Consider the following 7935-nt stretch of genomic DNA (forward strand, 5'->3'; position numbering starts at 1 on the left):
TATATCATAAATTATGGCTCAAAGGTGGAGCCTTTCACCGAGCCAAAACAGTACAGTGTCTGTGTGAAACAAAAGAATGAAACAAACGGGATATAAAGTGTCTCACTGGCGGTGCTCTGCATCAAACACACATCTATGAAATTAGCGCACACATACACACACACGCACACGCACACACACACACACACACACACAAACATCATCCACCCCTTGAGTCAATATTCTAGCCTTTTCTATTACACTTTAATCCCTTGTCACACATGGTAAGCCAAGAAAATCCCACCAGCCCCTTTGTGTATTGATGAAACCTGCCCTCAGTTTGTTCAGGACGTTTCGTCGCTGACCTATAAATCCATTAAGTCTTAAACATACACAAAAGTAGCAGTGATTAAGTATTGTTACATATCACAGTGCAGACGCGGCTCATGACCATAGATTTTGATGGGGAAGGAAGACATTAATAATGACATAGCCTCAAACAAAATTAAATCGAGAGGTTATCACAATTGACTTATGCTACAGGCTATGATCTAGTGAATTTTTAGAGTAACCCCATAATAGGCAGTTGACATTTAAAAACATACAGTTATCCAGCTCGTTTTGAGTGGTTTTAGACGTACCTTTGTTCAACTGTGTTCAGTACAGCAATTGTGTATCTCGTACAGCAATTGTGTATCTCGTCATGCACACAGAAGAGGTAATATCATTAAAAAGCGTTGACAGGATTCAGCAAGATTTCCAGCCCAACTCTATCTCCAAATCCACCCCAAAGACCAGAAACTAGCCGAAACAATTTCAACATTGGAAAAGGGAGATATATTTTTCTTCTTTTTCTCAGCCTTTGTTGGGGAAACAAGGTCACAGTGGTGCACACACATTTCTGATGTAAGGATATGATTCACTCCAAAACCCCTCTTCCCTCTCCCAATCTTCACAATGTACTGTATCTTACATGTAATAAAAAAAGGGTCTGTACTTCACAGACACACTGTCTGCATGTCCACATTGCCTCTGTTTGCAGAAATGTATTCGATTTAATTCATATTATTTGCTATAAAACAAGATCTTGGAAGCTGCCCAATTTGGCTACGTTGTCCTTAACTGTCCTATCCACTAAAAAGGTTCAGTGTGATTGCTGCCCCAATGGATCTCTATTAGCACATGTTGTGGTTCCCATTTTTCACCACTAGGTACAATAATAACTCTATGGAGCCAAATAGCGCAGTGAGCATACTGCCACGAGACTGCGCGACATCTAAAAACGTGAGCAAATCATTTGAACCTCAGCTTATATCTGTCAAAGAGAAACATTATTTAAATTGTTAGTCACTCAAAAGAAGTAATTAGTAAAGGAATTTGAAATATATAGAGCTGGGAATAAGGATTTTATGAAGATGTGTCAGAACGGCTGATGTATATAGTGGGGTTCTTCACATGGATGAGCCGCCACTGCCATAGCACTATTGAATACTCGATTCTGATTGGCCGGAAAGTGTTGGTTAATTTTCTATAACAGTAGCTCAGACAAAAGTGCCATCTGTAAGGCAAATCACAGATTTACACTAATGTACTCTTTCTAATACATAACCATTTCTGCAGTAACAGTGCCTTCACAGGGACATGTATGCTCAATTAAATTAAACCTAACAATAAACATATTAAAAAATAGAGCTATTCAACTGCAGTGAAGCTTTCTGTAAGGTAATGTTTAACATTTATTAGAGAAGACTTTTGTCAATGTCTGCGCTTAAAGGTAAAGTTGTTCCTTTAAGTACTCTGCAGGGAAAGTCTCCAGGACAGAGGACTTTGTGCTACGCAGTTTCTCAGTTATGTGACAAGCTGCAATTTTTTCTTATTATTAGCTTTAAGACGGAGAGAAAGAAAAAAAGAGAGGCTGGTGAGGCAGTGACTGTTTATAGCCGTAATAATGAACGTGTTAACAGGAACCAATTTGTAATGCAGGTGTTCCACAACATTAAATATAACAATAAATGAATAAAATGTATGATGTGTCATTCTTTATAAAATAAAAAATCATTTGCTGTGGTATAAGAGGAATAAAAGACTTTGGAACATTCTGTTATTGGAAAATAATAACTGTAACTCCTATAACAGCACGTCCTGTCATGTTTTACTCCTTACTTTTACTGCGTAACAGCTTATTGGTAGCTCAGACAGTGCATATGTTTTACAGGTGATGAAATGATGACTGGAATGCAAGCACATAATGTATTTATATACCGTACAGTCAGCTCAAGGTCGCCACTCTTTTCCCAGTTTCCTCTTCGGAACATGTGTGATGGATAGACAGAAAGCAGGCGTGAGTCATGATGGGTCAGCGGCCTGCGATTCCGTGTAGTGTATTTCCAGGCCGCTGTATGGAAATGCTTTTTATGGAACATTGCAAAGTGTGAAGCTGGAATGTTCAGGGCTGTAGCGGTAGTCCAAAGAAACCGTAACTCATGCAATAACTGCAGACCAAAACAATTCCAACTGCTGTTCCATTACATTCTACAAGCTATAAAATCAGTATAATATCGATGTATTATGTTGCTGTTTACATTCTCCTCTAACACAGGTGGAAAGCAAAAACTAAAACACTGGGTTAATGTTTATGTAAGTTTAATGGGCAATGAATTATTACAGAAAAGCAGTAAAACGTGGCACCTGCACTCCCCGTGTGTGTGTGTGTGTGTGTGTGTGTGTGTGTGTGTGTGTGTGTGTGTGTGTCTGTGCGAGTGAATGAAACGGATAAAGGCAAAGTGAGAAAAGGGATGGACGCCAGCAGTGCAGTATGCCGTCAGCTTAAACAACAATTAAACACTGCATGCTAGTTAGCACATGCTGTTATTTAATTTCCTAATGGACTAAATCCCTTATGAAGTGCTGTAAACACAACCCAGGGGGGTCGAATAATCTCAGCACGTTTCAGACCTCCGGAAACTTGATGGCAACAGATTTTACACACACCTGCAAAGCCTGCCATAGATAATCTCTAACATGGACACACTTCCTCTCGTTTTGCTGAGTAATTTCTGGCACTGTTCCCTTATTTGTCCTGGCTCACGCTAGCTGTCATGTGTTAAACTGAAGAAGTATTGACGTGGGCGGGGATCAGGCATACACGATAGTGTCTGTGTTCCTCCGCCTGCAGGTTAGGAGTCAAAGACCAGTGAGACTTCCCTGAGTGCTTGCACACAAGAGAGAGTGCAGCTCTGCTCCCCGGAGATGGGCCACCATGACAGGTTGGCTGTTTTCCGCAGCTTGCCTCTGCAGCTATGTTAAAGGGAGGAGCTGCCTGGGCGCAGCCACACAACCAGACAGAAACTGATGGGAGAAAGAGAAAGAGCTCCTTGGTGCATGCAAAGCAAATATTTACTTACACATTCAGAGGCAGTGCATGCATTAATATTCGTGCTGGTGTGTGTTAGAGCAAGAATGGTAGCTTGATTGAGACGTTTAGGCGAGCCAGCACAGACGTATGAGTAACTGACAGTCTTAACTATGCAGATGAGGGGTTGTTAGACTTAAAACAAGCTTACAATTCAAATGAACCTGATCATTGGAGGTTTATTGACATTCTTATCCAACTGGAGGCTCATTCTGTATGCAATTCCGGTACTGTGTATCGATTAGTCCATGTGCACATGCTGCAAGTCCCGATATGCTATCTTAAATCAATCAGGGACTTAAAAGCCAATTTGAAAGTGTGTTTCATATCAAACAATCCACTTCACTACAATACTAGTAAATGCACTACCACAAGACCAAATATCTTGTTTTATTTTCAGCAATCACACACTCAGACAAACACAACGGTTTAAAACCAAACAAGCAGTAACAAGTTCAAAAAAGGTATTTTGAAGCCTGCTTCTATTTGCAGTGACAAGTCAAATCAGTCCTGACAGATCGGTGAGTGGGCTCACCCCTGAGCCACTGACAAGCTCAAATGCTCGCAATAAGCTGCCCATTAATATTTATGAGAGACCCAACAGAGAGTCAAGATCTCAGGTACCCAGTCAAAGACTCTGATAGAGACAAACAGAACGGAAACATTACAAGAGAAGGATGATGTTCCTGATAAAGCACCAGAACTGAAACATGAAATAAATGGTCATCTCTCAGTGACTGTGCAGATCATTCATTCACTCATTCATTCATTCATTCATCTTCAGAAACTGCTTTAGCCTGGGAAGGGTCATTGGGAATCCGGAGACTAACCTGGGAACACTGGATGAGAGGCAGGAATACACCCTTGATGGAACTCCATCACCTACTGGCATGTTTTTGGACAGAATTCTAGGGAGAACATTAAGAATTCTAGCTTTTGTCTGTTTTACCACCAGTTTGGTTTAAAGGTAGCATCTGCATTTTTCAGAAGTTCTAACTCATAATCTAAGCAAATACCGCTCCACCGTTCAGTGTCTTCTCCAAAGCCACATCCTCAAAACACGTGTCTAGGGTTAGAACACGTGAATTCCAGTGCAAGGGGAAGAGCTTTCTAATTTAGATGATTGACAGACAAGTAGAGATGCCCGTTTGTTGTGATTAGTTGGATGGCTGTAGGTCATATCATTTGTTTTTTCACCTCCCTACAGGCCCTGGGTCACCGCAGAGAGTGGAATTTGTACTGATTGGCCGGATGTTGGCAGTCCACATCATTTGTTTGTTGCCACAGAGACTAGTTTTCCTCCAAGACCAGTTTTCCTCCAGTTTTCCTCCAAGAAATTTTAGTTTGTATACTAAAATTTCTACATATGAAAAAGCTTCTAGTAACTCCACCTTTAATATATGAACTGAAACTTCTGTATATGAAAAAAACTCCTGCTTACCTAGAGAGGAATGATATTATGAGTTCAGGTCACATGATGACATCCACATGAGTACATCAAAGCTGCAGTAGGCCAGGCTTTCTGTGTTCATGTGTACGTGTGTGTGTGTGTGTGTGTGTGTGTGTGTGTGTGCGCACATTGTCAAATATTGGATTTTGTACATGCTACCTTAGTGTTGAAAACCCAGATTAACAAGGGATTTTGTATGACCTTCTAGTCTTAATTGCCTGATGAAAGGACTAAAAAAATCCAATATACTAAATCCAGCACACACATACGTGCAGTTGATCCCTATGATAAAACAGGATAATATATCATTTTGTTATTTTTTTTTTATAATTATTTGATACCCATTTAAATTGAGTCAAAGAGGTTTTTTGCCAGGAAACAGAATTTAATAATGTGACACGGAGATGAACAATGTGACTCCAGGAGAACATGCTGAGAAAACAGGTTAATCCTGGATAACATCTTCCTACTGAAAAAGAGCGCGATCACATAGAACTCTGCACCTGGTTATTTGCATCATTCACCATTTGCACCACCTTCCTGTTTCTTTCTCTATCTATTTACCCCTGATTGCCTCTCTGACCCCAAGGACTCGCTTTTCCATTATCATCCAGTTCTTCACCCTTCTCTCTCTCTCTCTCTCTCTCTTTCTCTCTCTGTCTCTCTCTCTTTCTCTCAGGTAGATGAAACATTTTATACAACCCACTCCAAGAACGACTACTGGCAAAAAGTCAGGACACAGTCACATTAATCTTGCTAGACTTTGGCAGTCCAGTTACAACTTAAAAACAATTCCACTTCATTAAATGGGACAGATGAAAGGGCAGTTAATCAGGTGATCTTGATTCTCATTACTTTTGGCACAGCCAGCAATAACAAGTGGACGTGCTCGCAGTGAGCCATGGCGGGTACGTGCACCGAGCTGGAGATTTCAGTCAGGCTTTAGTGACTTTGCCTCAATTTCATTTATTGCAAATATTCTATTTAATAAACAAGACCTAATATATGGTTTGTTAATCATCACCACACTGACATGGCATAAGCATGAAGTCTAATAACATTATTATAATCGATTTAGTATTTTTGTGGGATGCTTGAGAACATGTTGACCTGACCCTCCTGTGGCTGCTGATGACTCTTCCAGTGTGTGTGTGTGTGTGTGTGTGTGTGAGCCGATGAATCACTGCATGGAAACGATGCACCAAACACAAATCCTTCATCAGGTTACAGGCTTTATCACGAGCTTAGCAATATATTATGTTTTAAGGAAATTACTGCGTAATTTGCTTTTCAGGTGTGTAGCTGGGTTTCAGATCAGGACTTTAACACTGACACCTAGTGAAAAACAGGTTCATTTCTTTTCTTAACCCGGAATCTTTCACCAAACTCACAAAAGAATCAACTGCCTCTGCATGATTATTACCTAATTAGACAAGACGCGTTGATGCTAAACGGCGCGCGCGCTGTGTGCTTACCTGTAACGGGTTGAGGCGCTCGTGCGCTCTGCTGTCGCAGCTGAGTGAAATAAAAGTGTTTCTGTGTGTTTTAACAAACCGAGAGGTTCAACAAGCACCGTGTGTGTGTGTGTGTGTGTGTGTGTGATATGCTCTGAAATAACAACAAGCTTACACAGGCACACTGACTGGAGAGTTGTGTTCACCAGAAAACAGTCCAAAGTGTTTAAAAATAGAAATTCAACAACTCCATACTTCACAGTTAGAAGTACGTGCACTGGAAACTACAGTGCAGCAGCTGGATGTACTCCAGGTGTGTGGTGGCGGGGTTTAAAAACAAACTCACCCATTAACATGACCTGGCTTTGTCTCAGTGTCCACTTCTTCACTTCTTCACGTTTCATGTCCAACCCGTTGCGCTCTCCGCCTCATCTTTTCAGTGACGGATTCCTTCACAGGTCGCGACGGGACGCTGAAAGACACACTCGCTTCCTCACGCGCCGGGACTCCGGGACCGGAGACTGAAGCACTGGCGGAGCGCGCGCCCCGGAGAGCGACGTCACTGGGTGAGCGCGTGCGTGCGTGCGTGCGAGCGTGCGTGTGGGCGCGCGTGTGCGCGCGCGCGCGAGCGAGCGAGCGCCTTCGCCGAAACGCAGCGCGTGCTGCGCTAAACCGTTCCAGCTGTTGTGTGGCGCGCGGCCAGATGCGGTGTGCGGGGTGTAGAGGAGAGCTGAGGTGATGCCGGGGTGGTTAGGAGTCGACTCTCAGTATAACAGCTAGAAAATAAAATCAAAATACGAGTCGGTTCCCGCCGTTAATCATACAGCCTATTAGTCTACTACTATGCATGGTCTGTCTGTAAGCCGTTTGCTCTCAGCAGCATTGCCTAACTAGCCTAAGGCACGTGCAGAGGTGCTGAGGCAGAGCAGATGGATACGAAAGGAATGTGAAAGGAATGCAATCCCATTGTTTTATTTCAATTAACTTTCCCATTCTGTTTAAAACACTCACTGTATTAATTCAGCGCACATTACTGCAGTGGAATCAATTCACCAAAGCACAGCATGTGGCAAGGTCGAACAACATCAAGTTCAGTGCTGGGCTTTAAAAAGGAGCCAGAGGAAAGCTTAGCTCCATATGAGCCCCTTAAAACCAGCAAGCCATATCGATCATTTATAAACCATTCTCTTGTTTATAGCACTTCTTTTCTGTAATGATTTTTTTTAAGAAAGGGAAATCATATCCAAAAAAGCACACCTTTCTCACATCTCTCACACGTATTCTCACTGTATTTTATTTAATTCGTGATGTTGATCTTTAGTAAATGCTTTATCCTAGTCAGGGTCATGGTGGATCTATCACTGGAGGCTATCCCTGGAACACCAGGTGACAACTGGAAGTAGTGTGTGGAATATATTTGCACACACACACACACACACACACACACACGCACACACATTTACATGCTCATTCACACCTAGGAGCAGTTTAGTGTAGGCAGTCCACCTACTAGGTGGGAGGAAACCAGAGTACCAAGAGGAAACCCCAAAAGCACAGGGAGAACATGCAAACTCCACACACACGGGGCAGAGGCGAGATTCAAACCCCCAACCCCGGAGGTGCGAGGCAACAGCCACCGT

At 42.3% G+C, this 7935-nt stretch overlaps 1 protein-coding gene across 3 annotated transcripts in view; it reads right to left on the minus strand.

Annotated features, from left to right (window-relative positions):
• The window catches only part of htr2cl1 (5-hydroxytryptamine (serotonin) receptor 2C, G protein-coupled-like 1), a 104189-nt gene extending 97342 nt beyond the window's left edge, over positions 1 to 6847 (minus strand). For all 3 annotated transcript variants that reach the window (XM_034303931.2, XM_026937220.3, XM_053233465.1), the window contains exon 1: positions 6642 to 6847. The gene's annotated coding sequence lies outside the window, so the exon portion shown is untranslated. The remainder of the gene's footprint in view (positions 1 to 6641) is intronic.
• Between the last annotated feature and the right edge of the window lie 1088 nt (positions 6848 to 7935).

This window comes from Pangasianodon hypophthalmus, chromosome 4, assembly GCF_027358585.1.
Source record: "Pangasianodon hypophthalmus isolate fPanHyp1 chromosome 4, fPanHyp1.pri, whole genome shotgun sequence".
Taxonomy (NCBI): Eukaryota; Metazoa; Chordata; class Actinopteri; order Siluriformes; family Pangasiidae; genus Pangasianodon; species Pangasianodon hypophthalmus.